Source organism: Cervus canadensis, chromosome 33 (genome assembly GCF_019320065.1).
Source record: "Cervus canadensis isolate Bull #8, Minnesota chromosome 33, ASM1932006v1, whole genome shotgun sequence".
Lineage (NCBI taxonomy): Eukaryota > Metazoa > Chordata > Mammalia > Artiodactyla > Cervidae > Cervus > Cervus canadensis.
Window position 1 is genome coordinate 196,607 of NC_057418.1, and position 20,988 is coordinate 217,594.

Genomic DNA, 20,988 nt, shown 5'->3' on the forward strand with positions numbered 1-20,988 from the left:
TGAGTTCGATCCCTGGGTAGGGAAGAGCCCCTGGAGTAGAAAATGGTAACCCACTCCAGTATTCTTGCCTGGAAAATTTCTTGGAGAGAGGAGCTTGGCAGGTTACGGTCCATGAGGTCACAAAGAGTCAGACACTACTGAGCACACATGGTCAGTGGTCATTCTCTTAAGTTATCTAGTTTTGAAATGCACTTTGTGTAGCAAAAGGTAAGTGGAACAGTGCAAAAATAAATCAGAGAAGCAAGTTTTTGAATATATATATATGTGTGTGTGTGTGTGTGTATAAATGCATGTATATTCAAAGACTGAGGAAAAATGTTTGAAAACCATATAGATAGATAGATAGATAGATAGATAGATGACAAAGAACTTGTAGCCAAAGTAAATGAAGAATCCTCACAGACAGTAAGACAACAAACAACCTAATAAAAATTGAACAAAGAATTTGAACAAATTAAGTCTCATCAAGAAGATATATACAAAGAAACCCACTTCAGACCTAGAGACACATACAGACTGAAAATGAGGGGATGTAAGAAGATATTCCATGCAAATGAAAATCAAAAGAAAGCTGGAAAAACAATACTCATATCAGACAAGATAGACTTTAAAATAACGAATGTTAAAAGAGACAAGGAAAGACACTACACAATGACCAAGGGATCAGTCCGTGAAGAAGACATAACAATTGTAAATATATATGGACCCAACACAGGAACACTTCAATATATAAGGCAAGTGCTAATATCTATAAAAGGGGAAGTCGGCAGTAACACAATAGTGGGGAACTTTAACACTCAAATTACACCAATGGATGGCTCACCCAGACAGAAAATTAATAAGTAAACCAATTCTTAAATGACACAATAGACCAGATAGATTTGATATTTGTAGGACATTCCATCTGAAAGAAGCAGAATACGCTTTCATTTCAAGTAAACGTGGAATATTTTCCATAACAGATCATATCATGGATCACAAACCAAGACCTGGTAAATTTTTAAAAGTTGAAATAGTAACAAGCATCTGTTTCCAATGACAATATGAGAAATCCATTACAAGATAAAGCTGTAAAAAACACAAACATATGGAGGCTAAACAATATGTGACTAAACAACCAATATCACTGAAGAAAAGAAAGAGGAAATTAAAAAAGAAAATACCTAGAGACAAATGACAACAAAAACATGACAATCCAACGCCTAAGGTGCTCAGCAAAACAGCTCTAAGAAGGAAGCTTATTGCAATAAAACTTACCTCAGGAAACAAGAAAAATCACAAAGAAACAACTTTACATTACACCTAGAGCAGCCAGAGAAAGAATAAACAAAGCCCGAAGTTAATAGAAGGAACCAAAACATAAAGGTCAGAGCATAAATAAATGAAAAATATAAAGAAAATAATAACACAGGCCAATAAAACTAAAAGCTGGTTCTTTGAGAATATAAAGTTGATAAGCCTTCAATCAGACTCTTCAAGAGAAGCAAAGAGAAGATTCAAGTCAATAAAATTAGAAATGAAAGATGAGAAGTAACAACTGACATTACAGATATTTTCCATCAGTCATCAGTGATGTGTAAGAAGGATGTGCTATGGAAAGAAGAAGGAAAGTTAGTGATGAGGACTGAAGTAGACAACCTAGAATACATCAGAGTCTTTTGATATGCTGTTCCCTATTTTTGTGGAATTTCAAGAATTTTCGTGGAATAGAAGAGTATCTTCATGCCATTGCTACAGCTTTGATTTGAATTGCAAATTTCCTAAAAAACACTCAGTTCTTCTTTAAGTTATCCAATTCCAGATGAGGAAGCCTATTTTAATCAAATGTTGTCTGCTGCAGCAGTATTTTTGACTTCCACTTAATGGGCTTAATTTTTTCTTCTTTTTTTTCATATCATATTTATTAAATCCAATAAAATGGAGTGATATGTAGGTCAAATCAGTCTTTAGATGCTGTAATATACATCGGACACTTGAATGGAGACAAATTAACTAGATTACATGTTTATTTACTGCACAATACCTGCCAATCCACTGATGCCCTGTTTGTCTTAGACTTTAATTTTCAGACAATATTTTCAGTTAGGCTGCCTTTTATGAGCAACAGTTCCAAAAGAGTTTGGTGAATTGATAAAATATGGTAGAGATAGAAACCTATACATCTTTTATGTAAAAATAAGACTTTTATAAGTTTGTAGCTTTTTCCACAATGAAAAGTTTTCCAACATGCCATAATGTCTCACAAATGCCCTTAAATTTTTTATCCCATGATGATTGTGTGGCTCATTTATTACTAAACTGCTTAGTTCATTAATGTCTACTAGTAGTACCAGCTTAAATTCATTAGTATAGAATCTATAAGATATACTATAAAATATACAAAACCTGAGTTCTGAAAGATCGCTCAGTAAATCTTTGATTTACTTTAAGTCAAAACCTTTAAGACATTGTATAATGTTTTAGTGAGACTGAAATAGTGTTTGAATGACAAATGAACCAAAAATTAGCATAAGTAGAGAAGTGAAAAGGTTTTTCAAAAACAGTAAGTGTCATATATAAATCCTGCCCACATACTAAGCATGATATCTGAGGAAACCTGCAATATTCCTTAACAGTGAAGCTGTGCATAGTCACTCAGTCATATCTGACTCTTTGCGACCCCATGGATTGTAGCCCACCAGGCTCTTCTCTCTATAGGGATTCTCCAGCAAGAATACTGGAATGGGTAGCCATTTCCTCTTCCAGTCTTTACAGTGGAGCTTAATACAAATAATTATTCACTTAGGAACTTGAGAAAATTGTTTCTCCTGTGTCGTGCCATAAAATTTTAATCACACAATTACTATATGTGGGTGGTTGTGTGCATATATGCATAATACAGATATTTAAAAATATAGTTTAGCTTTCAATTTTACTAATGCCTCTTTTATATCCTTTTTCCATAGGCTAAATATTAGAGGATTTAGCAGGGGAATCACAAGAGTGTAAAACAAAGAAATAATTTTGTCTTCATCTAGAGAATAGGATGAATTTGGTCTGAAATACATAAAAAAGCATAGCTCCCTGGAAAATTGACACTGCAGTCAAGTGGAAGGTGCAGGTGGTAAAATCTTTGACTTTCCCCTCAGCAAAGTGGATCTTCAAGATTGAAAAGATGATATAAAAATAAGAGTAAGGACTCCTGAAAGAGTGCTCAGTTCAATAAAATCCAAAGCAGTGAATGTCACTAACTCAATGACCTGTGTTTCTGAGCAGGACAGGGAAAAAAAAAAAAAAAACAGGTGTAAATCACAGAAAAAATGGTTAATCACATTTGACCCACAGAAGCATAAATGGAATGCTAATGCCGTGTGTATCTGAGAAATGTTATCCCCACCAGGAAAACCCCAGCCGTGAGCAGGGAGCACGCCCTGCTGGACATGCTGACTGCATAGAGCAAGGGGCTGCTGACGGCCTTGTACCGGTCACAGGCCATCACTGCCAGCAGGAGACACTCACAATCTGCAAAGATAAAGAAGACCAAGAATTGCAGAGCACAACCATAGATAGAAATTGACTTGTTCTTGGCAAATAGGGAGAAATATCAATAACCTCAGATATGCAGATGACACCACCCTTATGGCAGAAAGTGAATTAGAAATAAAGAGCCTCCTGAGGAAAGTGAAAAAGTTGGCTTAAAGCTCAACATTCAGAAAACTAAGATCATGGCATCCGGCCCCATCACTTCATGGCAAATAGATGGGGAAACAGTGGAAAGTGACTGACTTTATTTTCTTGGGCTCCAAAGTCACTGCAGATGGTGATTGCAGCCAAGAAATTAAAAGACCCTTGCTCCTTGGAAGAAAAGCTATGACCAACCTAGACAGCATATTAAAAAGCAGAGACATTACTTTGCCAACAAAGGTCCATCTAACCAAGGCTATGGTTTTTCCAGTAGTCATGTATGGATGTGAGATTTGGACTATAAAGGAAGCTGAGCACCAAAGCATTGATGCTTTTAACTGTGGTGTTGGAGAAGACTCTTGAGAGTCCCCTCACCTGCATGGAGATCCAACCAGTCCATCCTAAAGGAAATCAATGCTGAGTGTTCATTGGAAGGACTGATGCTGAAGCTGAAACTCCAGTACTTTGGCCACATGACATGAAGAACTGACTCATTAGAAAAGACTCATGCTGGGAAAGATTGAAGGCAGGAGAAGAGATGACAAAGGATGAGATGGTTGGATGGCACCACTGACTCAATGGACATGTGTTTGGGTAAACTCTGGGAGTTGGTGATGGATAGGGAGGCCTGGCGTGCTGCAGTTCATGGGATTTCAAAGAGTTGGACACAACTGAGTGACTGAACTGAACTGAACTGGCAAATAGGTCCACCAGCATCTTGGGGCCAATGGCTTTGGAATAGCAGAGGTCAGAGAAGGAGAGGTGACTGAGGAAAAAGTACAAGGGTATATGCAGCTAGGGATCCATCCTAATTAAAATAATCTTTTCAAGATTTGCCAGAATGTTAATGAGATAAACAACAAAAAACATGATAAATAAGATCACTTTAATCCCAGACTTATCAGTAATTCCCCTAAATATGAATTCAGTTAAGAAAGAGCAATTTTCTTTTTCCAATCTTTGGTATTCTTGTCTAAAGTTTTGAAGAAATGACGGAGAAAATGATACATATATGTGAACCACTCCTGGACATTCACAACATATTTATAAGAAAGCATAATTTATTTGTGCTATTTTCTTTTTACATTCCGAAAAGTCTCCATTAAAAGGCACTCTTTGAAGAGATATTGCTATTTAACTGATAATAATAAAAATATCTGAGATAGGCAGTTGAAAAACATCTGTCTGAATCTACATGCCATTCCTGAAGTATAATACTATCTATAAACTCTTTCCCAATAACCTTAGATAGGCAGATAACACCACCCCTATGGCAGAAAGCGAAGAAGAACTAAAGAGCCTCTTGATGAAAATGAAAGAGGAAAGTAAAAAACTTGGCTTAAAATTCAACATTCAAAAAACTAAGATCATGGCATCCTATCCCAACACTTCATGGCAAATAGATGTGGAAACAATGGAAACGTGTTGACAGGCATTACTTTCTTGGGCTCCAAAATCACTGTGGACAGTGACTGCAGTCATGAAATTAAAAGACACTTGCTCCTTGGAAGAAAAGCTATGACCAACCTAGACAGCACATTGAAAAGCAGAGACATTACTTTGTCTGCTGCTGCTGCTGCTGCTGCTAAGTCACTTCAGTCGTGTCCGACTCTGTGCGACCCCATAGACGGCAGCCCACCAAGCTCCCCCGTCCCTGGGATTCTCCAGGCAAGAACACTGGAGTGGGTTGCCATTTCCTTCTCCAATGCATGAAAGTGAAGAGTGAAAGTGAAGTCGCTCAGTCATGTCCAACTCTTAGCGACCTGATGGACTGCAGCCTACCAGGCTCCTCCGCCCGTGGGATTCTCCAGGCAAGAGTACTGGAGTGGGGTGCCATGGACTTCTCCGCTACTTTGTCTACAAAGGTCCATCTAGCCAAAGCTATGGTTTTTCCAGTAGTCATGTATGGATATGAGAGTTGGACAAAAAGAACGCTGAGCACCAAAGAGTTGATGCTTTTGAACTATGGTGTTGGGGAAGATTCTTGAGAGTTCCTTGGACAGCAAGAGATCCAACCAGTCAGTCCTAAAGGAAATCAGTCCTGAATATTCATTGGAAGAACTTATGCTGAAGTGAAGCTCCAATAGTTTGGCCACCTGATGCAAAGAACTGACTCATTGGAAAAGACTCTGATGCTGTGAAAGATTAAAGGCAGGAGGAGAAGGGGACTATAGAGGATGAGATGGTTGGATGACATCACCAACTCGATGGACATGAGTTTGAGCAAGCTTTGGGAGTTGGTGATGGACAGGGAAGCCTGGTGTGCTGCAGTCCATGGAGTCCCAAAGAGTCAGATGCGATTGAGCAACTGAACTGAACTGAATTTTGGACTAGTGTTTATGTAGCAAAAGATTGTCCGTCCCTGGTGACATATATGGTAAAGAATTCTCCTGCAATGCAAGAGAGCTAGGTTCGATATCTGGGTCTGGAAAATCCCCTGTAGAAGGGAACAGCAATCCACTCCAGTGTACTGGCTTGGGAAATCCCATGGATAGAGGAGCTTGGGGGGCTACAGTTATGGGTCACAAAGATTCAGACATGACTGAGCAACTTTCACTCACTCACAACAAAAAATAAACATAATCAGAGAGAAATATTTCCATAAAATAGAAAATATTTCAAAACCATTTATCCATATATATGACAAAGAACTTGTATCCACAATATACTAATAGCTTTCCTCATTGAAAAAAAAAAAAAAAGACTTAAAAAATGCCCCCCAAAAAATAAAAATTAACAGAAATGTTCAAAAAGAAAATACATAAGCAAGAAGTTAATGCATGAGATCTTGCTCAGAACCATTAGTTATTAAAGCAATGAGGATAAAGTCACAACACAATAACATAACACAAATGTCAAATGGACTGAAATTAATATACTCAGCATAACAAATTTCCTAATTCACCAGAAATCTCATCTGGGAACTATCAGAGACAGGCTTTCTTATCTGTTTGGGTGTTTTTCTTTGTTCTTTTCATTTGTTTGTTTTTCTACTTTTATTTTCTACAAATCCGGGAAATCATTTAGCTTAAATCCATATAATTATTTCATATTTAATTTTGGAAATGTGATTTTCTTTTTTTTTTAATGAGATTCTTAATGGCAACTTTTGATGCCTTTTTATGTCATTGTTATTCTTGGTTGTGAGGATCGCAACACTGAAATACCAATTGTACTACTGTGGAGCTATCAGTGAGGCAAAGTTCAAGCCAAAACTAATTGCTAATATTTTGCCAGTAAAATCAAGAAATTGATGGATTTGTGTTTCAGAAGAATTTTATTGTCATTCCACTTCTCTGTTGCACATATGGTGTACGTAGAATTGGTTTTGGTCGCATAATTATGGTGGTTAGTCACTCAGTTCTGTCCGACTCTTTGCTGTCCATGGGATTCTCTAGGCAAGAATACTTGAGTGAGTTGCCATTCCCTTCTCCAGGGGATCTTCCTGACTCAGGGATCAAACCCCGGTCTCCAGTATTGCAGGAAAATTCTTTAATGTCTGAGCCACCAAGGAAGCTCTAATTATACTCCAATCCAAATTAATTTTTACCTCGGGAATCCCTGTTTTCTGGGATGCAACTATTTGTTGCAACAACTAGTTTGTTCAGCCAGAACCCAGCTTTAGCTTTTTAACAGGACTGTTCCTCAAACACATGTAGATTAACTTCCTTTCAATATTCCCCCACCTAACAATTTAACTGAGCGTGGGTAACTACATTGTTATTGCAAGCTGGGTAACCTAAGGGGGGGAAAAATCTTCCAATGGGGTTTGTGTTTCATTAAAAATGGAGATCTTAAATAACTGTAAAACATCTCTTAAAGAGAAAGTGTATTCCTCAGATATAAGCAAGTGAGAGAAAGGCTCTATATTTAGAGTTTTCCTGGTGCTTTTCAAACACTAAAACAATTTTAGGCAGACCATATCACCCAGACGATCTTCTTCAAAATACAGTTGTCTGTTCGTCAAACCTATTATGACATGGAGTTCATTGCGTGGTATGGTACTGAAGTATTTTATAGCTCACAGGTTCTGTGAAAATGAGGGGAGATCCAGTGGGTGGATAAAGACAGTGTTGTTCTACAGGCAAGGTGGCACTTTTAGTAACATAAAGATTAATAAGGTACTGAGATACTGAGAGGGTAACAGGCAGGAAGGCCAGGGGTCTCCAAACGGAGGAAAGAGGCTGCAAGTGCCAGACAATTTTATCTCTCTTAAGCGGCAGGAGGAAGCAAACCAGCAATATATTTTTTTCTTCTCTATACAAATTTAAAAGGAGGTTTCTCTTAAAATGCTGTGTTGCCATGATACCTGGTTTCACCTGAAGCTAACTACTCTCAAACCTTGAGTTAACCAATACATTTCTTTTTCTTATGGAAATGTTGTCTTAAGCTATGTTAATGTACCCCAGACTCTGTCTTCAAGTTGGTTCCGCCAAACGGCCTAAACTACTTACTCAGATATTGTTCCCTAATCTATGTAAATGAAACTATCTGTTGGTAATCTGCCCTTCTACAAGATTCAAGTCAATCGTTTTATGGCCAGAGATGAATTATCTGGTGCCATTCTAAATTCTAAGACATTCCTTTCTTTTCATTAACAGACTGTGAGTGACTATATAATTTACAGCTAAAGACTAGGAGGTGGGTACTCTTTTGCCCCCTTCTGATGCCTATGTCGGAAGCTTTCTCTATCTCCTTTATGCTTTAATAAAACTTTATTACACAAAAGCTCTGAGCGATCCAGCCTCGTCTCTGGTCCCGGATTGAATTCATCTCCTCCGGAGGCCAAGAATCCTGGCGTCTTATCGTTCAGCAACAACCTTTCAATACTCTAGAAAGTATGCACTATATCCATTACATAAACATACAATAAATCCTTTACAAGAGACTTTTAGAATTAAAAATAAAAATCAGTACTTTCCTACAATCTCATAGTGAAGGTACTGTGTTTATGGAATGTCATTTTAGATTGTAATATACACATAGAAATTTTTCATCTAAATCAGTACTATTTTTGGAATTACATTTAATGAGCTTAAAATTCCCTTCTCTTTACATCATTCCCACTAGATCTAATAAAATGAGCTAATATTTGCAATGCAGCCTTTAGTTGCTGAAATAAATATATATAATAAGCATGAAGAATGGTTAATTAATGTGTTCATTAACTCTTAATTAATGGAAATCCATCAACTTCCTATTTTGCTTGACTTTAATATAGTCCAGTCAATTTTTTCTGCCATGTTTCTCCTCATAAGCAACAATTCAAAAGACATTTGGCTGAGTTGATAAAATATACCAGGAGTAGAAAATTTCAACCTTTTATATTATACAATTATTCTAAGGTTTTTCCACCATGAAAACTCTTTTCAACATGCTATAGTGTTTCACAAATACCACTCTGAATAACAAAAGAATTTTGTAGGCTTTATTTTTCCATTCTGAAATATTTTCACATAAGGATATTTTACAATGACATCTAGAAAATTTAAGACTATCAGAGGTCTTTTAACCTTACACTTTTAATGGATAAATAAGAGTGATCTTCAGTACTTTATGGTATTTCAAATATATGTTTATATTCTCACTTTCTGTCCTTTAGCCTTCAGGAAACAGATTCAAGGTATATGAAGCATCAAATATCAAGAACTTATAATTTCTTACATCTAATTCAATTAATAAATATGTATGTCTTTATAAAAGTCTGTTATTTTTTTTCCACAATCACTTCTGCACCTTCCCAAAGCTGTTGTTATATGCATACAATAGTTATAGTATATTGTGATATATAGGGCTTCCCTGGGGGCTCAGCTGATAAAGAATCCACCTGCATATTGTGATATATATATATGGCACTTAGAAAACTCTCAGTTAATTTTGTGTTTCTGAGATACAAGTAATAGCCAAAAAAGGTTGTCTAGTATTTTTAGGTTAATATATATTTGCTTATTTTATGCTTCAGGCAACTTTCAGTGCTTTGATTAACAAGGATGGAATGCTTTGTTCATTACCAAAGAATGAGCACAAACAGTGTGGTATAAAACAATGCTTTAGGTAAGTGGTTGTTTGTGAACCACAAAGAGACAAAAAAGGGGCACTTAGGGCTGAGAAAGAAGGAAGGAAAAGTATCTCGGGAGAAGTGCAGAGGAATTGGTAGTTGATAACAAAACACAATATTGTATTTTAACAAGTCACTTTCTATACTTTCCATAGGGCTTTATAATCTAATATTAAGACTTCTTTCCTTCTCATTTTTAACATAGCTACTTCAAATGTAATTGATAGATACCACATATAGTTACAAGGTATACAATGTGATGAAGTGATATATGTATACTTTGTGAAATGATTATCACAATAAGGTTAATTAATACATGCATAACCTCACATAGTTACCATTTTGAGTGTGTGTATGGTGAGGACAGTTAAAATCTACTCTTTTAGCAAATTTCAAGTTTATACTACAGTATTGTTAGCTGGAGTATCATGTAGATTAAATCCCCTAAACTTGTTCAGTAAATAATAGAAAATGTGTGCACTTTGACCAACATCACCCTTTTCTCCTGTCTTTCAGCTCCTAGCAACAACCAATCTATTCTCTACTTCTATGAAATTTATTTTTTACTTAGGCTGCACCCCAAGGCTTGCAAGGATCTTAGTTCCCTGACCAGGGGTCAAACCCAGGCCTGGGCATTGAAAGCACCAATTCCTGTTCACTGGACTTCCAGGGAACTCCTGAGTTTTACTTTTTAGACTCTATCTGTATGTGAGACCACGGAGTACCTATCTTCCTCTGTATGGATTATTTCACTTAGTATGTTGCCTTCACGGTTCTTCCATGTTATAGCAAATATGACTTCTTCTAACAAACATGGACTTCTATATTCCACAACCTGAATAACTGTCAAATCCTCTATCTACTATCCTTTCATCTCTTAAATTGAGTCTTATTTAGATTTGACTGAATATCTCTATTCAAAGATGATTTTATTTTGGACTGGATTTAGATATTTTTGCTTTGGAATTATAGCCCTGTATGTATTATTTCATGATGAAGTTGAAGTTATAATGAGTTACTTGACCATTTAGTTAATATGTTATTTGTTTTGGCTTATATTTAGTAGTATTTAAACTGCAAGATGCACTATAGTATATAAAGAATCTACATGCTCAAAGATCACTGAGTAAATGCACAGTAAGTCTCAGCATAATAGAAACAATGTTTGAATAAAAACTAAACAAAATTAGCATAATGGAAAAGTCAGAAATGTTTTTCATTTAAACTAAATGCCATGTACAAATTCAGGAAAAATAATTAAACATGACAAGTGGGAGGAACAATAATAGATTTAAGATTGAGATTTAGTGTAATACTACCTTAAGAAATTGAAAAATTATGTTTGTCATGTATTCTACCATATAATTTTAATAAATCATTTGTCACTATATGTGTGTGGATGCATGTTTATTCACATATGCCTAACATAAATATTTAAAGCCATTTATTTTTCAATTTTTCTAGGGCCTCTTTCACATCCTTGTTTCATAGGATCAGAGGGTTTAACATGGGAATCACAAGGGTGTAAAACAGCGAGGTCATTTTGCTTGATCTAGATAATAGGAAGAACTTGGTCTGAAATACATAAAGAGCATAGTTCCCTGGAAAATTGCCACAACAGTTAGGTAGAGAGAGCTTTGAATCTCCCCTCAGGAGAGTGGATCTTTAAGACTGATAGGATGATATAACAATAAGAGACAAGGACTCCTGAAATGGTACTCAGTTCAATGAGGCCAAAAATCATGAATATCACTAACTCATTGACCTGTGTGTCTGAGCAAGATATCAACAGGAGAGGAGGAACATCACAAAAAAAGTGGTTAATCTCATTTGACCCACAGAAACATAAGCAGAAGGCTAATATCGTGTGTTATCAGAGCATCTGCCATTCCCACCAGGTAAACCCCAGCCATGAGCAGGGAGCACGCCCTGCTGGACATGCTGACCGCATAGAGCAAGGGGCTGCTGACGGCCTTGTACCGGTCATAGGCCATCACTGCCAGGAGGAGACACTCACAATCAGCAAAGATACAGAAGACCAAGAATTGCAGAGCACAACCATAGAAGGGGATTGATTTGTTTTTGACTAAAAGGTCTATCAACATCTTGGGACCAATTGCTGCTGAATAGCAGAGGTCACAGAAGGAGAGGTGGCTGAGGAAAAAGTACATGGGTGTGTGCAGCTGGGGGTCCATCCTAATCAGGGTTATCATTCCAAGGTTTGCCAGAAGATTGATGAGATAAACAAGGAGAACCATGGTAAATAGGGTCACTTTGTTCACAGTGTTATTAGTAATTCCCAAGAAAATGAATTCAGTCACACAGGAGCAATTCTCTCCTTCCATTCTTTTTAGATCTTGTATCAAACTCTTGAGAAATTGATCAAGAAAAAAAATAAATGGCACATTCATGTGTAACACTTCTACACATCTGTGAAAAATCATAAGGCAGAACATGTTTTATATTTGTTTGGCTATTCTGTTTTTATATTCAGAAAAATATCCAGTCATGCACACAAATTAAGGAGGCATAGCCCTCTATACTGAGAGAATAAAATGAATTTGAGAAAAACCTTTTTGAAAGATTGATATAAATCTAGATGCCATCCACAGGGTTTGTCACTTTCTACCAGCTCTTTTCTGAGCCTTACTTTTTCTTTTTTTAACCTCAGAGAGTAGATCTGGAGAAATATACCTTTTTTTCACCTCTTGAAAACCATATGAAAGAAACTCCAATGATAGAGAGGTTAGTCTCTAACACTTAGGATTAAATATTTTCAATGCTTGAAAATATTCACTTGAGTAAAAAACATGATTACAATTTTTGTGTTTCTCAAAAAAGCATGATTTGTTAAAGAGTTTTTGACTTAGTTCCCTACATGGTGAGTATATCAATGACTAGTAATAACAACAGCAACAAAAGAATTATGTTACTTATTTTAATTCATGTTGTGTTTAGTCTTTGGTGAGACATGAAATAATCATTACTGACTTGTTTTCTAGAAATTTGCTATTGCTTTCCCACAATGCTCATTATCTCTTTGTGGTGTGGTTGTTGTCAAGGGATGAATTTTTTTACCAGTGGGAAAAAAGAGCTAAGAGGAAGTGAAAGCAACAAAATTAATCACATACATTTGCATCACTTTAGATTCTAAATGTCTTTTTTATATAATAAAATGGAAATGATAGGAGAGACAATGTTGTTCATTGCTTAGTTGCCACATCATGTCTGACTCTTCACGACCCTATGGACTGCAGCAAGCCACGCTTCCCTGTCCCTCACCATCTCCTGGAGTTTGCTTAAACACGTGTTCAGTATGCCATACAGCCATCTCATCCTCTGTCGCCCTCTTCTTCTGCCTTCAATCTTTGCCAACATCAGGGTTTTTCCCCATGAGTTGTCTGTTTGCATCAGGTGGCCAAAGTATTGGAGCTTCAGCTTCAACAACAGTCCTTCCAGTGTGTATTCAGGGTTGGTTTCCTTTAAGACTGACTGATTTGATCTCCTTGCTGTCCAAGAGACTTTCAACAGTCTTCTCCAACACCACAGTTCAAAAGCATCAATTCTTTGGCACTTTGCCTTCTTTATGGTCCAGATCGGACAACTGTATGTGACTGCTGGAAAAACCATAACTTTGACTATACAGACCTTTGTCAGCAAAGTGATGAGTTTGCTTTTCAACACACTGTCTAGGTTTGTCATAGTAACAGAATTTATCACACATATTTGTGTCACTTTAGATTCTAAATGGCTTTTTATATAATAAAATGGAAATGAGATTAGGGACGATACATATTTCTAAAATACATAGACTTCTCTCTCTGTTATACATTTGTATTTATGTGTGAACATATGTATATATTTAGGTGTATGGAGCAAGAGTATAAGTTATGGACTTGTCTTTAGACCTAAGTTAACATGGCATGTGTTCACATGGGGATACATTTGTACATATTTTTATTTTTATTGTGGCACCTACACTATTTTTCAATACAACAAAACATATCTTAAGCTCATATACACATGCGCAATGCTATAGGGAGTAAAGGCTTTTGTGTAAACCAACAGTAAAATAAGATAAAATGTTGTATTGTGGATACTAACAAGCTCAGACAGATCCTTTCAATTATGAGAAGAAAACACTATTTCTAGCCATTAGATGCAGATTTTAGTGAGTAACCAAGCATAAAATGCTTCATTTACATATTTTTTTTCTTTTTTTATCAAAAAGTTAAATATTTTCTCTTACATTTCTTAAGATAGGATCTAGGAACGTACCTGAAACAAGCAGGTATTGGTTAGCTGAACAATAGACAGATGGCTTTTTATTTAACCAGATTCATTGGGATTTAAATCACTGTGCTACTGTCCTTTGGCTTTGATGTTATTCAAATATTTCCTTAACTACATTTCTGCTTCTCTATATTCCCACATGCATTCAGGAACAATTTAGCAAAGGCTAAGCTTTTTTGCTTCACTATTGTCAGCAAATTGATTCATGGTAGAGTGAAAACTGCAAATTGTCTTTGTGGTGTGCCTCACAGTTAGCCTGAAACTATCTCCTTCTCTAGTCAAAGAGGAAACCTAATGAAACTGAAAAATATTCTCCCTCCATCATTTCCAGCTCCTTTTGATTGTTCGTTTTGTTTCTGAAACACTATCCTTTACTATCTCATTTTGGAGTATTATTACACTTTGCAGTACCTTTTTTATTAAATTATAATGCATATAAAATAAAGTTCACCCTTTTAATGTATACTATTCTTTAGCTTTTAGTATATTTTCAAGATTGTTCAGTTATCACTTAAGTAGATACCACTATCTACTTCAGAACATTTTCATCACTCCAATAAGAAACACAAGCTTATTAGCTGTCATTCCCCGTCTTCCCTCCCTGAGCCCTGGAAACCACTCCTTTCTGATACAGCATGGCTTCCTATTCTTGGCCTTGTGTATAAACAAAATCATGTAGTATGTGTTTTTATTCTGTCAGGCTTCTTTTCTTCAGTATACTGTTTTCAATGTTCATCTATGTTCTTGAACATATAAGTTTGTTTCATTAAGTGACAGAATAATAATTCATTTTCAGGCTATAACACATTTTATTGACCCATTTTTCAGTTAGATGATCATTGGGTTATTTCTATTTAGTTGTGAATAATGACACTATAAACATTCCTTCTAATGCTTTCTTTTTTTTTTTTTTTTTCCATTTATTTTTATTAGTTGGAGGCTAATTACTTTACAATATTGTAGTGGTTTTTGCCATACATTGACATGAATCAGCCATGGATTTACATGTATTCCCCATCCCGATACCCCCTCCCACCTCCCTCTCCACCCGATCCCTCTGGGTCTTAACTTTCAAGGCAGCTCTTATCACCAATTATCATCTTATTCCCATCCTCCAACTACATATCATCCAAGGATATTTCACTGATTTTGTGACTCTCTCACATTCTCTAAATTGTGCACTCTTTTTTGAGTTATGTTTATTTTGTTCATTTGAGAATCTCTCTACTACAATTAAGGCCTCAGAGATATGATCAATGCTTATTTTGCATTTCCTAAGCTCCCTGGTACAAGAAGATGAAAAGTAGGGCTTTCTAAACACTTATTATTAAGTATTTCTTGTTATCAAAGTGATATAAAATAAATAAAATATAGCTGGTTGGGGGATTTTAATACAGATATGGCTCATATGTGCAAAGATGACCCATTTAGAAAATTGCACAGGTATGACAATTTTTTCTAAATCATCAGAGTTCCAATTTATTCCTAAAATAATGTGTTCCCTGGGGACTCAGATGGTAAAGAATCTAAAATTTGATCTAACATATTGGTATCTCTGATATGACTGGACTATTTCCCAGCGTCCCAGAACTAGTTCTCTTCACAACGACCTGAATGACCAAAATGTCAGTCCCTCTCCCTCTATATGCATATTGTTTCAGAAGTGCTTCATAAAGGCACTTTGTGTGCATGTATGCACAGCAAAATTAAGAAGAGACTGCACCCCTGCTCACAGATTTAATAACAATAACATTAAAAATCATTAATAACCAAATCAGCACTTAGAAATTAAAGAGTTCTACAATGAGCTCATTGATAGTTTGGGAAAAATAAAGCAAATTGTACATTTTTCCCATATTTTCCTCAGAGATACAGTACCTCTTTACCTTTTTTTTTAAAATTTTTGCCACACTCTAACTGCTTTGATGAACAGAAATTGTCAGAAATATTGTAAGTCACTTCTGAGTCTAGCCTTTAAGAAAGCAGTGTCTAAAAGTCATGACTTACAGTACAGAAAGTCTGACAAATCATGTGAGTAACAGATTTGACAAGTTCTGAGATAACATGGACTGGGAAGAGAAGAATTTGAGTCCATTTTGCTAGTCATTTACATCCTGTGCAGTTAGGAAAGACCTTGCAGTCTAACCCATCTTTCCATGAATATTTCATGTATCCTCAGTTAACATGAGAAAAAAACAAGATAATGAATCAATGGTCATTATTTTAAGTTATTTAGGTTTGAAATACAGTTTTATGTAGTAAGGGATAACAGGAACTGTGTGGGGAAATAAATCAGAGAGAAACAAATTTTAAATGTATTATGCTGTGCTTAGTCACTCGGTCATGTCTGACTCTCTGTGACCCCATGGACTGTAGCCTGCCAGGCTCCTCTGTCCATGGAATTCTCCAGGTAAGAATATGGGAGTGGGTAGTCATTTCCTTCTCCAGGGGATCTTCCCACCCAGGAACTGAACCAGGATATCCTGCAAAGCAGGCAGATTCTTTACCATGTGAGCTACCAGGGAAAGTGTATGTATATACATGAAAACCATATATTTATCTGACAGAGAGATAATGTCTTTTGCAGCACAGGTCCATGAATGGACCCAAAGATTTTCATATTGAGAGAAGAGAGAAGTCAGACAGAGAAAGATATATATCATAAGATAGCACCTATATGTGAAATCTAGAATATGGCACAAGCAACTTTTTTACAAAACAGAAACAGAGTCACAGTTGTTTGGGTTCCTTTTCTGATTGCTTCTTTTATTTGTTTCTTGCTCTCATCTACGTTATTTTCTCTAAAACTACGAAATTCAGCAGGTTAAAGTTCATTTAATTAGTCCAATTTTAATTTGGAGGAAAAGATACCTAGTGAAAAATTGTGTTGCTTTTTTAATTGTTATTCCCATTCTTGGTATAATAATCCCAACTGTTGTTTATTATTTTAGTTATTGTGTCATGTCTGAGTCTTTCGTGACCCCATGGACTGAAGCCCACCAGGCTCCTCTGTCCTTGGGATTTCCCAAGCAAGAATACTGAAGTGGGTAGCATTTTTCTTCTCCAGGGGATCTTCTCCCAGGTATCAAGCCTGTGTCTCCTGCATTAGCAGGCAGATTCTTTACCACTGAGCCACTGGGAAGCCAAATCACACCAATACTAAGGTATCAAGTATAGTACTCTATGGAGATATTTTTGAGGCAAAGATCAAACCACATAACTGTTAATAATTTCTCACTAAAATCAAGAAACTGATCCATTTGTATTACAAAATAGTCTTATCATTATTTACTTCACTCTCACACATATGGTATACATAGAATTGTTTTAGTTAAGTCATTCTATTCCTATGCATTTGAATTTTCCCCTCAGCTACATTCTTGTCTTCTGGGAAGAATCCCTTCTGTTGCATTTCATTCATCCAGAACCCAGCTTTAGCTTTTTAACAGTGCTGTTATCAAGACCATGTTGACTAACACTTTTCAATCTACTCTCACCCAACAATTTAAACCTGAGTTTGGGTAGATAAAATTATTATTTTAAATTGAATAACATAAAATATCTCACAATGGGATTTGTGTTTCATTAAAAATGGAGATCTTACATAATTGAAAAACAAGTCTTTAGAAGAAAATGTCTTCCTCATATATAAGCAAGTGGGAAAAAAAAATCTCTAGGATTTTCCTGGTACTCGTGGTAACATTAAGACAGTCCTCTATTGGTAAATATGTACTGAGGAAGAAATTACTTTTTTCAGGATACAGTTTCTGTTCCTCAAACCTAGAGTACTATGACACACAGTTCATTGGATGATACTATACAAAATACATTATGTCTCACTACAGCTAAGAGAATGACTGGGAGAGCCAGTGTGTGAATAAAGGCACTGTTTTTCTATGAGTAAGGCAGCATTTCTAACAACATAAAAATAAATACTGCACTGAGATACTCTGTGGAATTATGCATTACACTAAAATCACATATATACACTGAGCATTCATTCTGTACAATAGGCGTTTAGATTAAAAAATACAAACAAGATTTCTTACCATTTCTCATTGAATCTACTTTGCTTAATGAAAATCAGAGTCCAATATGCATACAGAAATTTTCACCTACAAAAGTACACTGCAAGAACATTTTAAAAAATGAAACTATAACCAGACCCCCCCCCCAAAAAAGTAATTTGTTGCTTCTTGGCAATTTTACTCATACCCATCACAAATTAATGTTCAATACCATATATCACTTAGCTTGTTTATTTTTGAGGTATATACCAAAGAAATCATATTGCCTTTACACTATTATGTCTGGCTTCTTTCACTCAGTATTATGTTTGTGAAATTTCTCTATATGTTGTTGTATGCAGAGGTAGTTTATTCATCTACATTTCAGTCTACTTTTTCAACATATAAACTTGCCATAAAGTAATTTATCTAATCCAGAGCAGGAGTCAGTAAACTTGATCCATGACATTTTACCTAAACTGAGACATACCATTTCTATGTGTATTACAGATGGTTCCTTTTGTCATATAGCAAAAAACTGTTTAGGTGTGGCTAAGATTTTATGGCCTACAAACCCTAAAATATACATTAAAGAAAAGCTTATCAAGTCCTGTACTAATGTACTGGGAAAAATTGAGTTATTTTAAATGTTATAGTATTTCAAATACTACTATGGTGGATATTTCTGTACATGTCTTTTAGTGAAGATATTCATTCTTCCCTCTTGGGCTTAATTCCAGGCATGGTATTTTTGGTCCTAGGACATTTGTATAGCCAGCTATAGAAGACTCAGCCATGGAGTTTTACCAAGCACTGTGGCAATTTTCCATCTACTGTCAATGTGTGAAGGCCATGGTGTTTCACAACTTCACCAGTAGTTGACATTTCAATTGTTTATATTCTGCCATTCTGTAGGTGATAAAATATGACTTTACTTTTTGTTTCAATTTTATTTACCTGAGCACTAGTAAGGTTGAATATCTACTTCTATGAGGAATCTATGAGATTCTGAATTTGAGTAACAGGCCACACAATTCTTTGTTTAAATATGAAGGGCTCTTTTTTCTTTCATTTTTCAAATCTGTTCTAATTATAGGGATGGCTTTACATAGAAGTATAGTCATATTTTATAGGGGCAGGTTGTATCATCTGGAAAGGACCTTACAGGTAATCTGGCTGAAATCCCCACTTTACACAGGGGGATCTGAAGGATAGAAAGGAAGTGATGAGTTCCATTTAGAGGGGCATCGCTACCTGGTCTGGAGCATGTTTCTAACTAGGGAGAGAGATTTCCAGTGAGGATAAAAGTCATTCCCTCCAGCTTAAACAGAAACCCTCTTATGTATTGGTTTATTGAACATTACTACTGCTCTTTCTATCAAATGTAGTTATACAGCCTATGACCACTATACATCTCTCTCTTCTTTGTGTTAAATAGATAACTGAGTCTACTATCATGCCACATTTACAGATAACAATTCAAATTCAAGGATGAAGAAAGGGATTATAGAATGGAAATTTGACCACTGTCACTGATAATACTGCACTTGAACAAATACATTTTCCATCAAGATCGGTGATATGTCAGAGGGATGTAATGTGGAGAAAAGGAAAGATAGTGATGAAGACTGAAGTAGACTGGCTTGAATATATCAGAGCCTTTTGATATGTTGCTCCTTATTTCTGTAAAATTCCATTATAGGAGAGTCTTTACACACCATGCCCAAGCTTCTATTTGAAATATATATTCCTTAAAAAATATTCCCATAATTTCATCTTTAACATCTGTAATTCCAGACATGAAAGCCAGATATTATCTAGATGTTGTTTGCTGCAATTCTATTTTTGGCTATCAATTAATGAGCTCAAATTTTCTTTCATTTTCATATCACTTACATTGGATCCAATAAAATGGACCAATATGCAAATCATATCAGTCTTTAGATAATGTAACAAATATCTGTCATGTGAATGGAGATGGATTAATTAGATAGTATGTTACATCACAATCCATTGATGCCCCATTTTTCTTAGACTTTAATTTTCAGACAGTGCTTTGATCAAGCTGCTTTTCAGAAGCAACAGTTCCAAAAGAGTTTGATAAAATGATAAAATATGCTAGGATTAGAAACCTATAAATCTTTTATCTAAAATAAAAATTCTTTGCAGTATTTTTCCACCATGAGAATTTTCCCTAATATGCCATGCATGTTTGTGAGCTCAGTCATGTTTGACTCTTAGCAATGCTATAGGCTGTAGCCTGCCAGACTCCTCTTTTCATGGGATTCTCTGAGCAAAAATACTGGAGTGGGTTGCAATTTCCTCCTCCAGGGGGATTTCCTGACCCAGGGATCAAACCCATGTCCCCTGCATCTCCTGCATTGGCAGGCAGATTCTTTACAACCAAGACATCTGGGAAGCCCAATATGCCATAAAGTCTTACAAACGAAATTTTGAATAACAGAGTAAGTTCTTTGACTTTACTTCCATTCTGAAATACATTCACATAAAGATATTGTAGAATGGGAACTAGAAAATTTAAGACAATCCTTGGCTTTTAGCTTTTAAAATTTTAATGGATAATGAACAGTCTTTCCGTAGCTTATGGCCTTTCAAATATATGGCCATATCTTCACTTTCTCAACAAACTGATTCAGTGCTTAACCTTCAGGAAACAAGAACAAAGGTGAATATCAATAATTCATAGCTCTTTATTTCTAATGTAATCATTCTGCAGGTCTTTATAGATCCATTATTAGTGTCCACAACTAATTCATCTGCATTCCCCCTCAAAAAAAAACTGTTGTATACATGTATAAACAATATGTATATTCAATTATGCTGTATATATAGATATGTATATATATGTGTGTGTGTGTGTATATATATATATATATATACATGACCTTACATATATTAACATGGGCTTCCCAGGTGGCACTAGTGGTAAAGAACCTGCCTGCCAAT

The 20,988-nt window shown here is 35.7% G+C and overlaps 2 pseudogenes; both read right to left on the minus strand.

Annotated features, from left to right (window-relative positions):
• Positions 1-2,885: 2,885 nt before the first annotated feature.
• Positions 2,886-10,062, minus strand: LOC122433819 (annotated as a pseudogene).
• Positions 10,063-11,155: 1,093 nt separating this feature from the next.
• Positions 11,156-12,066, minus strand: LOC122434072 (annotated as a pseudogene).
• Between the last annotated feature and the right edge of the window lie 8,922 nt (positions 12,067-20,988).